Raw genomic sequence first — 18,080 nt, forward strand, 5'->3', positions numbered from 1 at the left:
CAGGTATGAGGCAGTTGTGTATGTGCTTATATATGTCCACATATGTATAGAAACAATTTTGGGGGATGGAGAAGGAGAGAGAAGCAGGTTGGGCACAAGCCATGATGCTATTGAAGGTGAAGAACCTTGGCAGTACCAGGTCTTTCTTTCTGGGCATTTGATATGGGTTAGAATAACTTCTGCCCTATAGCCCGTGTGCTTTTTGTAAAAACAAAAAAACAAAAGAAAATGCCATTACTCATATACAGGGCTGTGATGATTTCTACTAATTCTCTCTCCCCACTCCCGCATATCCAGTGGCGGATCTACTATGAAACGAATGAAGCTTAAGCTTCAGGGTCCCTAATGCAGGAGGGGCCCTGAAGCATTTTTTTTTAATGAGTGAATTTTTCACCAAAATTGATGTAGTTGTTTAAAAGTGTTATTAAAATAGGGCTATTTTAGTGAAAGAATCATAAGTCAGTGGGTTGAAGTACTTAATATTGACCTTAGAATATGCTCTAATAGCTATTTCGTATGGCCTCAAAATGTCCCTATCATTGGTCAAATTTCAAAATTTTCTGGGGGCTTGCAGCGCCCGAACCCCAGCTGTATGGACTCGCTGAGCTCGCCAGAATCTATTCATAGCCTACATTTGGGTATCTGGAACCTCAAATCATTCATTGGTGTATTACCCATGGTTCAAAAATGAATTCCAACAGGCAATTATTAGGGAGAAAAAGGTATGCAGCTTTATTAACAGAGAATAGCCCTTTACCCAGTCCAATAATCTCAATAGGATGAGAAGTTGTCTCTGGGAGGCAAGCAAGCCGCTTCGTCCTGTCCGGCAGTTCATCCTCCTTCTGCAGGTGATTCTTCTCTTTGGAAACCCGAGCTGCTGCTTCTTGTCTGGAGCCCTCTCTCTCCCAGCAGAGAGCAAAGCCAGATTTATTTCCCCACCACCAGGTGCTCATTATTTACAGTGCTGTGTGGAAGTTAACTCCCTAATGCCCTGAGATTGCTCTCACATGGGGAAGGGCTGTATTGATCACCATCTACCTCCTCATAATTACAATGGTGTTCCGCAGTTTCCACTACAGTTGGTGCATGGCTTAATAGTTCTGTAGCTCAGTCCTTAGCCTAGAGCCAATCGGAACCATAAAAAGACATCTGAATTCAGGCTGTGCTCGTCTCGCGTGTGCATTTTAACACCAAAAATCAGATTTTCACCGCATTATCCTAACGAGCCCCCTCTGATGACCTCTATTAGAGAATGAACCAATATATTTGCCATAGAAGAAACCCATTGAAGAAGGTTGCCCAGACCTTGTTACTGTATGGCCCATTTTCAAGGACTCCCCACCCCTGTTCTCCACCATTTGGGCTTTGAGGTCCTTGCAAGGGCAGCAAGGCCCTTTGGACCTTGTTGGAAGTTGCCCTATTGTTGCTGGTTGCGAAGGGCCCCCCTTAACAGTTCAAACTTCAGGTTCCCAAAAATGTAGGTCCGCCACTGCACATATCCTCACTAGGCTGTCTCTGAGGGTCCGCTCCCCCTTTCTCTTGCTGAGTGGGGCAGTCTGGTGCATGAGGTCAAGTCTTGGAAGAGTCCTAAAAAAAGGTGCTAGTACTCAGTACCAGTGAGTGCCTTCATGAAAAAGCCCTGCTTCTAGCAGCGTCTGTTTGTCTCCACCTGTGTTCTAAGCTAAACAAAGCAAACATTACATGCACGTTTCCCGTGTTCTGTCATCCAAAGAGAGCCAAAGTCAGATAATGCTGCTCCTGGCACTTCTCCCCTTTCCATTACGTCTTATGTTTTAGTTACTATTAAATGTTGCTCAATAACATTTTAAACTGGGCTTTTGACATACGGGCATTTGGTATAAGCTGGAAGTGGAATCTGTAGAGTCTGAGTGAATCTGGGTGGGTCTCAACAGGGAGTGCCAGGTCTTCTTCCGCAGCGGGGAAGAACATAAGAAAGGCCATGCTGGGATCAGACCAAGGCCCATCAAGTCCAGCAGTCTGTTCACACAGCGTGCCTCTAGGCCCTAACCAGGTGCCTCTAGGAAGCCCACAAACAAGACAACTGCAGCACCACCATCCTGCCTGTATTTCACAGCACCTAATATATTTGGGCATGTTCCTCTGATCCTGGAGAGAATAGGTATGCATCATGACTAGTATCCATTTTTACTAGTAGCCATTAATACTCCTCTCTTTCATGAACATGTCCACTCCCCTCTTAAAGCCTCCCAAGTTGGGAGCAGCAATGCCACAGCCCCATCCTGAGCCCCTTCAGGGACTTACTGTTCTGTTGGTTTCAGGATGAAAAGAGCAGGGGAATCAGAGACAGAGGAAGGTGCCTCAAGTCTTCTTTAGAAGAAGACCCAAACAGTTAAGAAACAGTAACCTACTTACAATTTTCCCTCCTGACACCATAACTAAATCTGCATGTGTGAAGCCACCCTCAGGATGTATCTTTTGTGAATGCAGTGTGAGAGAGCTAATAGCTGAGAAGCAATATACAAATCATCCAAAACAAATAAACAAATAAGCACTCTGTATTGTCATGTAAAACAGCTGCAACATCTTGCGTTCCTTGGACCTGCAAATTTGTAGATGGTGTGTGCAAACTGCAAAGAATAAAAGTATGAGAGATTTTACTGTAGATCACATTATATTTTTGCTGATACCTAGTATACTGTTAATACAATACTGAAATTTTAAATGTATGCACCTAGAGAGAGAGAGAGGACATTGGGAAATATATAGCCCTGGCAAGGGTGAAACTTGTAAAATATATTTTTCATTTGGAGGGAAGGTTGCAAACTGTACCTGCCTAGAATTTGGAATATATGCAGATAATAATGTTAACATCAGCACAGACTGTATACATTCGTGGGCCAGAGTAGATGGGTTAACAAATCACAGGTGAAGCTTCAGTGGGAAAAGAACAAAAGAAGGTTGCATTGATTGAAATATGTGCACTATTATAATACCAAATCTATAACTTATGTTAAAGAAAACAGAGGATGAGAAGTGTCAGATTGGGTTTGTTCAGCCTGTTCCCCTGAGTCTGAGCATACATTTCAATCTGCAGCAAAGTACCATATGTTTCCCTGCTTGGATGATGTTAAAATTAATATAGTTATGCAGAGGTACCTAAAAAGCATTAGAGAATCTTTGTACTCTATTGATTGGTCTCACATTAGCTTAGTTTAAGCTGGCATCTGAATTGTATTTCCTCTTTAGTGGAAAGGAGGGCTTCAGTTCCAATTCTGATCCAAAGAGCATGGTTGTGCTTCTAACAGCTGACTAAGCACTGGGCAGATTCTTCCCCTCCACAAGCTATGATGATGGGGGAATATGCATTTGGTAAACTCCCCCTACCCCCAAAGTATTATCAGCATGGAAGTCTCCATCTTCATATATTTAAAGATGCTATTAGGGATGCAAACTGAAATAATAACTAATCACATTCAAGCTGATCACACTTGGTTCATTAACCTTGGAAGGGTGACTGATGAAAATAAACTTTCCTTTGAGTTTTGGACCTAGCGGATTGGCCAATTCCTTCTGCAACTGCATTTTTCATTCCGTTCCCCGTGCCCCATGCGATATTGAATATGTTTTCCTGGAATGGCAAGTTGGAGGGGCAGTAGAGGGTGGGAGCGTTTCATCAGAGTTACAATGGACAGGCATGCTGTGTTGTGTGTGTGTGTTAAGTGCTGTCAAGTCGGTTCCGAGTCATGGCGACTCTGGGGGTTACCGCACTTGTATTCCCAGCGATGTATTAAGATTTTGGAAACGTTATAAAAAATACTGTTCGCACTTTGTTTGGCCCCTTTAGCTGTGAAGACGTCTTCCAACCATTTATTAGCCGTGGTATCCAAAAACCCTTTTAAAGCGATGTTTTTATAACATTTTCAAACTCTTAATACATCGCTGGGAATACAAAGTGCGGTAACCCCCATAGTCAATCCACCTTATTTTGGGTCTGAAGAGTAAGTGGCCAGGTTTTTATTCTATTAACTGTAAGGCAGAAAGGGGTTGTTGTGCTGCTTGGGTGGGGAGCTTGTACAATGGGCAGCCCACCCACTTTACAGAGCTGAAGGCATTGGGCTCCCACCCACTAACAGCAAAAAGAATACACACAGCATATGAGGGACCCATCTACCTATTCTGTGCAGTGGGGGTGGGAATGATTTGGTCATTGCTGCAAAAACAGAACACTGGCTCCTCGAAGGATAGCATGCAACATGTTAAATTAGGGGGCGGGGACTGCAAGAAAAATAAATGCAGCTAGTGCTGAAATAAATGCAGCTAGTGCAGAGTTGGTGAGCGCATGTGCAGGATTTAGTGGCTCATGCTGTTTCTGTTTTTAAAAATACCCCCTCCTCTGCTTGCACCAGAATCTCAGTAACTGTGCAGGACTATAAGGGGGAGGGGAGAACACCCATTCCTTTGTGTGCCTATTCTGCGAGGGAAATTTTTTATGCCCTGTAAAATGAGAACCCTTACCCCTCTCTGTCTACAGTTTGGCAAGAAGATCCTTTGGGTGAGGGCTGCAGTCCTTGCTAATTTCATCACAATTAGATGGCAGGGATGAGGGGAAGAGTTTGTGCCTTTTATGCCTAGAATGGTGGGCATCTAGCTGAAATTTGGGGAGGCTCCTTTGGGTGAGCGATACAGTGTAATGGGGATAACACATGGGAATTTTGATTTTTGAGGCTCTGTACAGCTTTAAAGGCCAATGAGTGTTTCTGTTGACCTTTAAAGTCCTATACGGCTTGAGGCCAGAATTCCTTAAGGGCCATCGTCACCCATATGAACCTCCCCTTCCTCTCAGATCATCTTCAGAGGCCCTTCTTTGGGTGCCATCTGAGGCTATATGGGTGGCAACTCAAGAAAGGACCTTCTCGGTCATGGAGCCAAATTCTGGAACTCCCTCCCGCTCTTGCTTTGATGTTGTCTTCCACCAGTGGGTGAACAATTTTTTTGTTTTGTTTGGCGTACTTCCAATTTTTTTTTAATTTTTTGATTTATTTTTTAATTTCTGCTCACCCAAAGGGTCTTGCAGTGACTTGCAATATCAAAATAGTATAAGTGAGTTAAAACAACATAAAAGCAGCTAACGAATATAAAGTATTAATATTAAAACATTAAACTATTAAAATATGTAGCTGGCACAATCCCACTAGTAAAACGCCCCAGACTTCTGGATTACATCCCAAAGGCCAACCTAAACAATTCAGCCTTAAATGCCATGCAGAAACTAAACAAATCTGGCAGGGCATGGATGTCATCTGAGAGTGCACTCTACAGTGTACACATGAAGCTGCCTTATACTGAATCAGACCCTTGGTCCATCAAAGTCAGTATTGTCTACTCAGACTGGCAGCGGCTCTCCAGGGTCTCAGGCAGAGGTCTTTCACATCACCTACTTGCCTAGTCCCTTTAACTGGAGATGCTGGGGATTGAACCTGGGACCTTCTGCATCTCAAGCAGATGCTCTACCACTGAGCCACAGCCCCTCTCTAAAGTAGGGGCCCCAACAGAGAAAACCCTTGTCCTGGTGACAGCTTACTTAGCCATCCTGAGGCCAGGCATCTGCAAGAGGCCCCTGAAGGACGACGAACTCTTATTGGCTCTCCTCCCTGCCTTTCATACTGTGCGTTTGTATGTTTATATGTTTTATTGAATTCTTTATATTTTATTTTAAATACTATTTTAATGCTCAAATGTTTTAATGTCCCGATGTTCGCTGCCTTGGAATCCCTATTTGGGTGGAAAGTCAGCATAGAAATGTTATAAATAATAATAATAAAATTCCCTTTGAATGGAATGGAAATGGCTGCTGAATTGATTAGCAGCCCTCCATATGTGACAGTCCTAAACAGAGATACCCTTCTAAGTCCACTGAAGTCATTGGGCTTAGAAGGGTGTAACTTTGGCTTAGGGTGGCACTGACAATGATACCCCCTCCCCATTTTTAGCTAGCAAACTGAGCTGAACCTGAATATAATTTCTGTATGCATCCCTACTTGGCAGCTGCCCACTTTTCCTAGCTGCTAGTGCAACCTAAAGTTTTGGAAGCAAACATGGCTCTAGGATTGCCTGGCTGGCATGAACTGTGATAGATGAGTGCATAAGGCCAGCGTGAATTCTATTCTCTTCTACGTTGCTTGTTTCCTGCTGTGTTTTTTCCATGCCATTTGCTGTGTGTAAGACTAGAGCCAGGGGAGACAGCTCCTCGGAACCCTGTGTCCACTTGCTCTCTTTGCTAGCCTAGCGAAACAAAACCCATGTTGAAATCCACTGGCAGGAAGCTTCCATGGCTTTGAATAGTAAGTACAACTCTCCCTCTCCGTTATTAAGCTGACAGGCACTTAGCCAATTACCCAGTCATAGTCTCAGCTGTATTTATGGAGAAAGAAGCAGCAGCTCAAACAGCTCCTGTCTTTGGGGCTTCAGCTGAGCCTCCCTGGTGAACTGTAGCAGTTTTTCTCCCTTCATGTATCTGAAATGCAGGGAAAGAAACAAATGAAAACTGTGGAAGGGGTGGGTGGGAAGCGACAGGAAGCAGGCATCAAAGAGGGCAATATCTCAAGGTAGGCAGAAGCTATAACTTATTTTAAGGCAACTTCAAACCGAGTCTTCTCTTATTTCCTTTCAGTTTTATCTTCTGCATCGGCAGAACTTAAAATGCTTCCATTATATAAAAATGAGCTGTAGCTGTACATATCATGGGTGGGGTTTGGGTGCAGAAGACCTACTTACAAATCTTTCCCAAGTCATAAAACTCACTGTGTAGCCCCAGGCAAGTTGTTCTCTTTCTCGCGCACCCTTGGCTGTTTCATAAGGGCTTGCTGGGAGAAAAAATGTAATAAACTTCATAAAGCACTTTATATATTAAAAGTATTATGGATGTGAGAAGGAATAAAACATCATGCCAGCGCTATAATGTGGCTCATATAGAGGGTTAAGGGACCACAGTTTTAAGTTGTGCAGCCCCCCACAGCAGAAGAAATAGGGGATAGGAAAGAGAAGAGGAGGAGGAGATGATGTAGGGGCTGTGAAGGATAAGGGGAGAAGGTAAAGGGAATAGGAAGAGAGGAAAAAGGAGAGCCAGAGAGGAAAGAGAGAGCAAATGAAGCAAACAGTCAAGGTAAGGGAAGAACGAGCAAGCACAAATATCAGGTGGGAGGGCAGGGAAGGGGGGAAAGACACAGTGAGCAGGTTGGTGGATCAGGCACCACTGACAGAGTTGTTTTTGGGAAACCTTGTCCTTTTGGGGTTGTAGGAAATGGGCCTGAAACTCCATGCTTCCCCCCCTCACTGAGCTCTGTTGCCCATTCTTCACAGAGTCAACAGATTGCTTAGGTTATGAGACCCCCCACACGCAAATTATATCCTTGGCTGGTGAAGTCAAGAACAGAGAGGTCTACTGGCCAGAATTTTCAGTGCCTTATTAGAAGAGTCATAATTTACCTTGGGTGTTGAAAGGAGCAGTGATAAATACACGACTAAAAGCATTCTGACTTGGATAAGGGAGATCTGATCAATTTTAGACTGGTGACCTATAATCACATTGGGGGTTAGATGTTCAAGCTTGTGGTGGCAGAACAATCCTAGGCACTGTCTAAAAGCTGTGGTACAGTGGTGGAGAATAAATAGATTGAAATCGAATTCAGGAAAGTTGGAGGTGATGCTGGTAGGGAAAGCCAGTGTCCTGGAGGGCATTATTTCTTGAGATAATTAGGATAATGGCTACACAGTGTGATCAAGTGAAGAGCATAGGAGTGTTCGCAGGCTTTCTTTTTGAAAAGCAGGTTGGAACTGTCACTAGGAATGCTTTCTTTCATCTGTAGTGTGGGCTCTTGTTTCCTTCTGGGCATTTCTAAACTTGTGCTGATCCATGCTTCCGTAATTTCCAGTCTTGACCACTGTAATGCAATGGTGGGGCAACCCTTGAAGACATCTCTTGTCTGGCTAGTTGCTATGTTGTGATTATTCTTTTATATTAGTTGTGGCCTGTATTAATGCATTTTGAGCATTGTTGTGTGGTGTATATTTAATATTTCATTTGGATTTTGATAGTTTTTCTGTAACTCTTGTAAATAGAGTTGCCGACCTCTCCTGCTATTACAACTGATCTCCAGCCAATAGAGATCAGTTCACCTAAGGAAAATGGCCACTTTGGCTATTGGAGTCTATAGCATAGAAGTCCCTCCCCTCCCCAAACCCTGCCCTCCTCAGGCTCCACCCCAAAAACCTCCCGCCAGTGGTAAAGAGGGACCTGGCAACCCTACTTGTAAACCATTATGAACTTTGTGAAAAACAATATATGTAATTTAAATAAATAAAGTGTGATGTGTTCAAAATTCCCAAGATTCCACTCATCTCCCTAAAAACTCTAACCCATTGTGGAACAATGCAGATTAGACTGTCGGGAGTGCTTTGATTGTGGGATCCTGCATGGCAGGGGGTTGGACTGGATGGCCCTTGTGGTCTCTTCTAACCTTGTGTGATTTTGTGGACTGGCTTGGTCCTCAGTGGTCTTCGTTGAATTCTCTGAGACACTGTAAATGGGCTGTAGCCTGGGACACAATTGAGAGAGGGCAAATCCTGACTCCTCTTCCCTAGACACTGGAGCCACAAAAAGCAGAACGCAAGTTTCGTCTGTACATTGTGGATACCCATTGATATCAGTGAATGGTTGCTGTTCTTTCATGATGCAGTGTACGCACATATGCACTTTGGATGTCTATGTAATATGCAAGATTTTCCTCCACCTATCTTCTTCTCATCATAATGATGGATGTTTTGCTAGTGTATAATAACAGAGACTACCATAGCTAGGAGGAATGCAGGACTCACTACTCTGGATTACCACTATTCGGTTTTATTTGCCATAGCACAGGGTCTGTTATTAGAATGGGACAATTTCCACACACACAAAAATATGTTCCATGAATATTTGCTCCAATATAAAAATGAACTCACTTTAGTTGCAGCTGTGTTTCTTTTGTATGCTTCTACTTATCGGCTTCTTTTTTTCCCCCTGCATCAGAATAATTGAGCAACTGAATTTTTAACTTGACTAATGTTCATGGAAATCACATTTTTAAAACGATCAATAGATGAGTAAACAATCTGACTGTGTCTGCTGCAGCTGGCACCACGCACACACATTCACGCACACAAATGCATGCATACAAAACAAATGTAAATACTTTGTCAACGACTGGCACTGACACAAGACAGGCTGTGTGACTTTTTTTTTTAAAAAAAAATGGCACACGCAGTTTGCTTGGCATGGCAGCGGGCGATAGTTCCCTTACCCCGGTGGCCCTGCAAGTGAAGGCAATTAAATGAACAAGATGTGGCTCTGATCTCAACTTGGATTGCACACACAATTATTTTATGTGAATGTGACAAGAGGAAATTACCTTCCCAACCCTGTACCCAAGCCAGTGTTCTGGTAGCCTGATTTTAATAGGAACGGTGCCTCAGGCAGTGCCTGGGAGCCCCCAGAGAAAGGAAGGTTAATAATTTGAAAGCCCTTATTTGTTTCTGCTCCCTGATGGAGTCACAGCTCCAGGGACTCTCTTAGCACCTTCTTCTTGATTATGTCTCTGATCTTCGTTCCAGTCCCCTTCCAGGCAATCGATGTATTTCTACAGGCTTCAGTAGATTTCAGAGCAGAGCCCGGTAAGAGGTGTTGCACTTGGCCAATCAGGAAATGGAAGACTGTGATGAACCAAACGAGATTGTAGTTCCCATCTTTTCTAAAAGCAAAGCAAAACAAAAAACAAAAACAAAAAAAGTCACCAGCCGTCTATATGTAAAATTGCAATTGGCTGCAGATTAGCTTTAAGATTGAGCTTAAAGTGGGGCGTGGATGCCCCCAAAAAGTCAAGCCTGTTGATAATAGACCAGGTGGTGACCCCAAATACAAGCAAACAAAACTAGCCAATGGAACTAGAATGTTGAACATCCCATGATCACAGCGAATGTGTTGCCATTGTTTAATGGGGGGGGGGAATTTCCTCTTCCAACAATACACTGAGAGCACTCAGATATTGAATCAGTCCAAGGAACTGGCCAGCTGCCCACGAGCATTGTTAAATTCTAGAAGGAACACAATTCACTGAATTGATTATGCAGTGCCAAATTATTCACACACCTCTGCTGGATAAATCTCAATCAGGAATAGAGATCAATGGGACTCCTAGTGAGGTCCTCTCTCTCTAATAAAAATGCAGAACTACAGCCAACTGGCTTTCTGCTGTATTGGTGACTGCATACCCCTCTGCTTAACACTAGTTTTATTCAGCTAGGCCTACCCCATTTCTCAAAGCGCAAGAGACTAATAGTGCAGTCCTGTACTGTCAGACATGCAACATGATGACATCTGCTGATCGTCATAGAGCAGCAGGTGGAAGTCTCAGGAAGGGTTGAAGTCTCTGAGGTGTACTAGTTAAGAGCAGTAGTTTGGAGTGGCAGACTCTGATCTGGTGAACTGGATTTGTTTCCCCACTCCTACACATGGAGCCATCTGGGTGACCTTGGTCTAGTCACAGCTCTCTCAGCCCCACCTACCTCACAGAGTGCCTGTTGTAGGGAAGGGAAGGTGACAGGAGAAGGTCTGAAAGAAATGTGTCCCGCCTCTCTCTTTGTATCTCCTTCAGAAATCTCATGAGCATGCCATTTTAATATGAAGAGGAGACATGCCATCTTCCGCCCTCTTTCACTTTGGTTTGGAGCTGTTAGCCATGTAAAAATGCCCCAAACTTGCTCTGCTCTTTTGTGTGTGTTAAGTGCTGTCAAGTCGCTTCCGACTCATGGCGACCCTATGAATGAAAGTCCTCCAAAATGTCCTATCTTTGACAGCCTTGCTCAGATTTTGCAAATTGAAGGCTGTGGCTTCCTTTATTGAGTCAATCCATCTCTTGTTGGGTCTTCCTCTTTTCCTGCTGCCCTCTGCTCTTTGGTGACCTGTTATTCTAGCAGCAGGTTGAGAAAGCTGTGACCCTCGCCATCAACTCTACTTTTGGCAACCATGTGAGGATATTAAAAAAAAAAAAAAACTGCTTGTCATTTCGTATGAATATACACATTGCAAATTAAGAACGAAGTAGCTTTTAAGTTCTCAGATAATTAAGCACATACCGGATCAGCCTGCTATCCTTTCTCAGCAAAATGCTTTGGTCCTTCTTCTAAATTTCAGGTCAGCCCTTATTCTGTTGAAAAGGCTGTTTAGATTCTCTGCCTTAATCGTTTTCTTTTCTATGCTAATTCTTAAGAAGCTGCTTTCTGGAACAAGGAAGGTTATCTGAATGAGGCCTTGTGTTTTTTATTTAGTTTTTGTGGCTTTAACTGCAGAGTAAATTAGAATTGCTACAAGTTGCCACGCTAATCTGCATATCTGTCATAAAATATTATGTTCCCTCCCCTTTGCTTTGTTTCTGCATGTCCACACTGGCTGATGGTTGTTCCTGGCAGGTTCTGTCTTAATGTCTAATGCACCTTCTAACCATAGCTTAAATATTTCCCTAAAGGGGAATGAAGGAGTCACTAATTTGTACTGTAAGCAAAGGAAAAACACGCACAGACACACACATTCTCGGTATGTATCTGGGAGCTCTGGCAAGATTTTTTTCCCCCTGTTGCATGAAGAAGTTCACATTGTTTGGAAAGAGCCTGTAGGGGGGAAAAACCCTAATGTGTTTCTAGTGGCAGAAACATGATCTGAAATCGTTTCAATGTTTATAAGATGTCATGATAAAATTTTTGAGGGAAATGGGTCTATTGTGAGATTCCCCTCAACACACACACACCTATTAATGTTGGTGCATCCTTGCATGCTGAAAGTGATACATGCATGTGTTTTATATTCTCCCCTCAGAAACATTGTTCCTAATGCCCACCATGGCTAAGAACCCCTTGGAAATTCAGCCACCCCCTACCCCTGTCAAAACAAATATTTCCAGGAACAAGATGGACTTTTAAATCTAGGTGGGTGAAGGCAGCCAGAAATTTGCCAGAAATAATCAAGATAACTGATCTAACTGGAAGATGTTCCCCAAGGAGAGGTGGTCTTGTTCTATAGTTTATAGCCATCAAAAAGAGTTTCATCAAGAATAAGATGTTTTAACAGTGAAGAACTTCTGGGCCACCTGCCTACAATGCAGCTGGTATTGTAATTCACATAGTTTCACAGTGATCAATGATCATTTCTATGGAAGTTTCATTGAGAGTAAATGGTGAACATTACAGAACTTTTTGTGTGAGTGCCTGCAAAACGGCTTGGTCAACCTGAATGCTGGCTGTGCATGTGCAGGAACACATTTTTATGTTCCTAGAGCCAGAAGAACTTCTGAGGGTAATGATGCTCAATACATAATGTATCAGAGCAGTATAAGGTGCCCAAATTTTGCCCAAATGTAGATAATTACAATAATTTATGGACTCTGATCTGGAGAACCGGGTTTGATTCACCACTCCTCCACATGAGCAGTGGAAGCTAATCCGGTGAACTGGATTTGTTTCCCCACTCCTACACATGAAGCCAGCTGGGTGACCTTGGGCTATTCACACTCTCTCAGCCGCACCTACCTCACAGGGTGTCTGTTGTGGGGAGGGGAAGGGAAGGTGATTGTAAGCCGGCTTGATTCTTCCTTAAGTGGTAGAGAAAGTCGGCATATAAAAACCAACTCTTCTAGAGAGTAGCGAGGGGTCCATTCCTGTCCTCTGCCCACCACCAGCCCTCCTATCATGCCTTCCTTCCCACCTGTCCATCGATGCTCCTGTGTGTCCTTCCCCACCCCCTTGTCAGCCCTCACTGCTCATGATCACAGATGTCTGCACCACCCACATGCCCTTTCACTGACAATGCTCACCTGGGAACATGGATGGCCATTCTTGCAAGCAAGCAGGTGGGCAGCAGTGGAGGCATGTGAACAGGTGGGTCAGTGGCAGTGGGCCCCACCAGAAGCTATGCCCCCTGGCAGCTGTCTCAGGGTAAGCTGATGCCAGCCCTGCTATCACCCCCAAGAGGCATCAGCCACACTGATGACATTTGACTCCTTTTTACCTTGTGCTGTTCGCAGCGCATATGAACACACTTTTGCATGAGAAAATAAGGAATCTGTTCACCCATTCTTAGTAGGCACCCTGACTTGGATGGCCCAGGCTAGCCTGATCTCGTCAGATCTCAGAAGCTAAGCAGGGTCAGCCCTGGTTAGTATTTGGATGGGAGACCACCAAGAAATACCAGGGTTGCTGTGCAGAGGAAGGCACTGGCAAACCACCTCTGTTAGTCTCTTGCCATGAAAACCCCAAAAAAGGGGTCGCCATAAGTCGGCTGCAACTTGAAGGCACTTTACACACACACACTTAGTAAGCAGACCTAAAATGTGTTGTTTGTCTTGATAGACAGAGGAAGTGGAGAAACCAGCAGTATGTGATTTCATAGCAGAAACACCCATCCCCCTGGACTACCTCTTCTCCAAATCATTCATCTCAAGGCATCTCTTTTCAAGCAAAATGGGAGGAGGGTGGTTACATGCATTTGCATCTAATGTCTCCTTCTCTATATAGTGTAGCTTCTCTGTTCTTCAGTTTATTCAAGGCAGAGAGGATGGTTGCTTAGTTGGCAGTGTCCCCCCTCCCTGTGTCCCCTAAAGATGACTTTGTTTTCTCTGCTTGACTTAATGCCTATGTATACCTGGCTTTAATCAAGGTGTGAGACCAGTGAGTAAAAGGTAGGTAGAAGCATGATAGGTAGATACCTTTTTTCTGATAGGGATGCAATGAGATGCCTTCATAATGTCTTTTCTTTCTCCTTCATACCTACAGGCCTACTAAGTACCAAGATGGGGAAAAAAGAGGCTGAGAGTTTGTTACAGTCATAGGGGAAGGTAGTCCAATATTCTACATCTTTCTTTGGGAACCAGTATCATAGTTGAGTGTTGGAGAGGGGTGAGATTATCAACCCCACCCAGTCATATCCTTCTTCAGAGGCTCAGAGTGGCAAGATCAAACATCCTTGCACACCTTGCTAGAAGATAACTTTGCTGGGGTGGATTATTCAGCCACTTTGTGTCGAATGCTGGCACATAGGTATCTTTCTGACAAAAGGAACTAATGAGTCTACAAAAGTTAGAGTCACAATTGTATTAATTCACACCCTGAGGTATTTTTGGTTCAAGCCTGCCTAGTGGTATAATAAGGGTGCCCATTAATAAAATATGAACTTAAGACAATTCCTTACCAGCTTAATTAATACAATGACATTAATCATCACCTTCTGTAATCACCATTGGATCTGAAATAACTGTGCATGTTGTATCAGAAGAAGTTATTTTGGTTTAGTGTGTTGCTGAGTCCTACAACATGCTGGGACTGATCTCTGCATTATAATGACAGAAGGGCTTTACCTCCTTCAGTGCTGAAGCCATCAGCTTCTTAATTCAAGTAACTGGGGTTTAGCCGCTGACATATAAATGCAGGATTCAGTAGTAGTTAAGAGAAAGGGATGGAGACAGCCTCATTCTGTGCGAGAGGAGGAATACAGAAACAGGGAGCGGGAGCAGCTGTGGTCTGCGCAATGCAAGATGCTTCTCTGACAGCTGGTTGCTTCAGTTTCCGCTTCTATGTGCGAAGGAAACAAGGCATCCACTGCAAAAATATTTCTGCTGTAGGAACTGGGCAAGCACACTAGAGTGTCCTCTTGCAATCCTCGTTGATTTTTATTGACCTTGCATGGAAGGAGAAGGTTGACCTAAAGATTAAAAAAGAACTGTGCCTTAAAGTAGTAGTTGTTGGTCCTGCTGGGGTTGACCTTGCTACCAGAATAAGAGAAATTATTTCCAGTTGATACCTTTATTGACCTGTCCCTTTGTGCTTATTTACTCAGACACTTTGCCGATGTATAAGATGTCCAATAACTGGGAATTTGTGTGTTTCCACCACCCTTGAAATTAAGGCCCATATGAAGTCCTGAGTCAGATAAATTCCCTGGCCTTTAATGGTATTTCTTTTTTTCTCCTCCTGCAGGTTGATTTCTTGTACTTCCTATGCAAAATAACACATTACCTTCCTCTCCACCTATGGCTGGCAGTGTTTTAATAATGTCCTGTAGCAGCGATGCAAGAGTACTAGCAAACACAAGCTCATTAAATACTTCCCAGTTCATCAACCATCATCTCCTAAGACAGGACATGTTGTAGTGGTGTAGTGGTTAAGAGTGGTGGACTCTAATCTGGAGAACCGGGTTCGATTCCCCACTCCTCCACATGACCTTGGGCCAATCACAGTTCTCTCAGAATCCTCTCAGTCCACGCAGAGGCAGGGAGCTGCAAACAATCTTTGTACTTCTCTTGCCTTGAAAACCCTATGGGGTCACCATAAGTCAGCTGTGATTTGACGGCACTGTCCACATCCACCATATTTTACATCCTTTCCCATCCCTCATCCTGAGTGGGTGAGAAAGAGAGAGACATCCCTGTGGGTGGTCAGCAGGAACAGAACTGGCATGAAGGCTTGAGTGGGTGTGCATCTAGTCCTTACCTTGTGCAAGTGAGCCATCAAGACCTTGGTTTGAGCTGGCAGTAAAATTCAAGGCTTCCACCTCCCACTGCGCTCAGCAGGTCTTACAATCCAGAACTTGTATCTAACCTCTTTGTTCTGGTGTCCCAGTGGGAATGACAGTCTTCCATATTACAAACCTAGCTATGTAACATTCCTAACTTCTCTGAGAGTGTTTTCAAGTTGGCAGTGTGGCAAATTCCACTACAACCAGAATTTGGGGTGGGATAATGTTCAGAGTGTCCCTGACCTGGATGGCCCAGGCTAGCCTGATCTCGTCAGATTTCAGAAGCTAAGAAGGGTCAGCCCTGGTTAGCATTTCGGTGGGAGACCACCAAGGAAGTCCAGGGTTGCTATACAGAGGAAGGCACTGGCAAACTACCTCTGTTACTCTCTTGCCTTGAAAATCCCATAAGGGGTCGCCATAAGTTGGCTGCGACTTGTTGGCACTTTACACACACACACAATGTTCAGAGTAGAACTGGGACCTGCCACATTCTGGCAAGTTCTGGGTAAGTTCTGGAAACAGCAGCGATAGACAACCCCTGGTAAGCATGCCAACACTGGCACTTCGGAGCTTGGCTGCTGGGGCTTGGCTGCTGGGGCCAGATCTCCACTCAAGCAACCATGGCTGTAGCAGCACTGCTGAGGTCAGTAGTACAGCAGAAGTTTCATTAAATTCCAGACTCTGCCAAAAATTTCTGGAATGCAAAAAAAAAGGAGGCTTTGTTCATCTCTAAATCTTCGTATCAAACAGCTTTATGATATGTGAAGAACCAGGACAGACTTCACATACAGTAAAGTTTTTGTTTTTGCATTTCATGATTTATTTTGGTCTTTGCGTGTTCATTTCAATTTATGACATCACCGTGTACCAGTATAATGTCTCCTTAACGTGGCTTTTTTGCCTGAAGAATGAAACAAAATGGTATCTCTTTTATCTCTGCTATAGGGATATCATCCAGGATGAGTTAGGTTTAGAATTAGAAACAGCTATGGGGTAGGTATAATGTGAGTCCCGGGGGGAATTAAACAGCAGCAGACCAAAGTAATGTTGTTACCAACCACAGACTTACTGGGAGGGATGGCAGGTGATCTTCAGAGATGGAGAAAGCTACAGTTTAGACAGAAAACAAGAAAAGCTTTCAAGAACAACAAAACAACTAAATGGATTTGGAGCCCTTACAATTAGATTTGACAACTGCAAACAAGCATATCTAATGAGAGTGGCTTGGGGGACCAGCAGGCCTTGCAATCAGAAGGAAACCTTTATACTGCAATGAGTCACTTTCCATGCAGTCATGATGGTTCTTGGAACTTCAGCTGTGTTGGTCCTTTTTGGTTGACTGGACTATCAAAGAAGGACGAAGAAGAAGAACTGGTTTTTATACTCAGCTTTTCTCTACTGAAAGGAGTCTCAAACCAGCTTACATGTGAGGTAGGTGGGGCTGAGAGATCTCTAACAGAGCTGTAACTTGCCCAAGGTCACCCAGCTGGCTTCATGTGGAGGAGTGGGGAATCAAACCCGGTTCTCCAGATCAGAGTCCACTGCTCCAAAACACCGCTCTTAATCACTACACCACACTGGCTAACCAACCAGTTCAAAGCTGTAAAATTTGGATGGTGGAGGAACTGTATATCTGGAAGGTGTAAAGAGATGCTTTACTGAAGAATAGATCAAGACCACATCACCATAATATTTTCTGTGTTAAAAATACTTATAGCTGGGTGTGAACCTGGGTAGAAGCAACACCATGTTCTGTGTCTTTTGCATCTCTGTATGTCTTTTTTCATCCTGTCTTTTGACTTCTGTTTTCTTGTCAGCATGTCAGTCCAGCAGATCAATTCCTTCCTGGCTCATCCTAGAGATTTTTAAGCACAGAGAGAAACTTCATTTTTGGCAAGTGAGAGATAATCAAACTGAATATTACCAGGCTCTGGAGTGCAGGCGGGCCATGTCTGGAGCCAAAGTCAATTTCTTGTCACATGTTGCCTTTCTCTGATTTATCTTGTTTCTTCCAAAAGTGGGGGTGACCTCCTGCATACCGCGCCAAGTTTCAAAGCATTTTCCATGCTTCACAGCTTCAGTAGGGAAGGACACAGCTGCCCACTCATAAATCTTCATCCCTTGCCTTGTGTATATTTTGTTTAGGTGGCATTTCCTGATACAGGACTGTTGTAAATATGTTGCTGTAAAAAAAAAATTAGTGTCACATCACTTCGAGCCAACTGGTGCCACTTGGACCTCACATGTGTGGCACTTCTATTAGAGTAATAAGAGGCACCTGAAATGGATATAGACATTCTTATGGCCAGGAGCCACTAAGTATGGAGCTGGTAACCTTCAAATCTCAGCATATGGTAATCCTAATCCTGGCACAGCAAACGACAATTGGGATAGGTCAGTTTTCTAGCAAGAATAACCCACAATTTAACATAACAGAAACAAGGGTAGTCAGAAACAAGAGCTTCAGCACCATGGATAGGTCACAAGGAGCAGAAATCATAAT

The 18,080-nt window shown here is 43.7% G+C and overlaps 1 protein-coding gene and 1 non-coding gene across 3 annotated transcripts in view; one reads left to right on the plus strand and one right to left on the minus strand.

Moving 5' to 3' along the window:
* The window catches only part of LSAMP (limbic system associated membrane protein), a 578,168-nt gene that overhangs the window by 13,751 nt on the left and 546,337 nt on the right, over positions 1-18,080 (plus strand). The gene's annotated exons all lie outside the window — the stretch shown is intronic.
* TRNAL-GAG (transfer RNA leucine (anticodon GAG)) lies at positions 5,439-5,510 on the minus strand. Its single transcript has one exon. It is a non-coding gene; the product is annotated as a tRNA-Leu (tRNA).

Source organism: Euleptes europaea, chromosome 12 (genome assembly GCF_029931775.1).
Source record: "Euleptes europaea isolate rEulEur1 chromosome 12, rEulEur1.hap1, whole genome shotgun sequence".
Taxonomy (NCBI): Eukaryota; Metazoa; Chordata; class Lepidosauria; order Squamata; family Sphaerodactylidae; genus Euleptes; species Euleptes europaea.